Here is a 1,416-nt window from a genome sequence, read left to right as displayed (position 1 = left end):
AGCTTGTGGTTTATTACCTTATGCTTCTTGGGTGGATACATGGCATCTACCTGACCCAGCCTTCTTTCCTTCTCTACCTCTGCTGGTATTTTTGGCCTTGCTATATTCTATCCTGCCATAGCGCAAAACATCTTCTTTATTAACCAATAGTAATAAAACATATTAAAAGCATACAGAGGGGAGTGCCACATCATGTGCTGTATGCTCAAAGGCACAAGCATGCCACGCTAGTGTTTTAACTATATATTATAACAACCTAGTCTCATTAGGATTATAAAGAATCCAGAGCTACAGAAATAAACACATCCCTTCTGATGTTAACACAACAGGGATTTCAATACCTTCTTGATGAGTTGCTTCCCTACTTTGGATTCTAGCATATTGCTTTCTGGTACAACGAAAGTTAATTCTCAGTGAGAAGGTTTTCATTTTAGTTCCAGGTCAGTAGCCTCTGTTTCCTCTGTCTAAAATGAATGATATCTTCAGTAAGAAAGACGGACTTACCTCGGGAGGGGGTTGAATAAGAAACCAAGGCAAATTGCAATTTCTTGTAATGTTCTTGGGTTTCTTGGAGAACTTGACCCTAATGGTTGATACTCCAAAGAAGGCTTTACATATCTTCTGTTGGGGTTTTTGTTAGCTGGACACACTCTTAAAAGTTGGAAATCTCTCAGCCTTGGCATACATGATGATTAGAGTACAGTTTATAAAATGATAGGAAAGACTGAAGCCATGTTAATGTGTATCTATGGTTCTAAGACAGCCAAAGCATTTGTATATTTGTGCAAACACCATAAATAAAAATACAGACTAATTCATTGTCACAAATATGCTATCTTTTCTGACTTTTATATTCACTTTTGTCTCCTCCCCGGTATAATCATTTCCCTTGTCAGTCACCAAATTGTTTTCCTTCTCAATATCTGGGTTATTTGAAGAATGTTATAGAAATAAAATTGTGTTATATAACATTTTAGGTTTTGTCTCAACTCAACAGAAGCTGACTTACAGTCAGAAATTAGTAAATAGGAGCTAAAGGGTATCTGAAGCATGAAGGTTAATGTGATTGATCAAGAAGTTATAACAGCAGTGTGAGGGAGACTCTGTATCTTCTTTACGTTTTACTAGCACAGAGAAAAAATCCTGTTGCTCACCTGTAAACAAATGGAAAGATAATTTATCACATAATACTAAGTAAAAGAATTTTTTGGATATATTTCTCGATTATTAAATGTATTAGTTATTTTTCTCTTGCTGGGATAACAACACCATGGCCAGCAGTGATGTATGAATGAAGACGCTTAACTGGAGTATAGTTCCAGAGGGTTAAGGGTACCATCAAGTCAGGAAAGTTTGATTACAAGCAGGAGGCCTAGTGACAGGTGTAGGCTACCAAGGTATAGCATCTTAAATTAC

The sequence above is a fragment of the Microtus oregoni genome, unplaced genomic scaffold, assembly GCF_018167655.1.
Source record: "Microtus oregoni isolate MIOR12 unplaced genomic scaffold, Mior012 000001F_ref0000356, whole genome shotgun sequence".
Lineage (NCBI taxonomy): Eukaryota > Metazoa > Chordata > Mammalia > Rodentia > Cricetidae > Microtus > Microtus oregoni.
The sequence above is the reverse complement of the archived record's forward strand: the minus strand, read 5'-3'. Positions refer to the sequence as shown.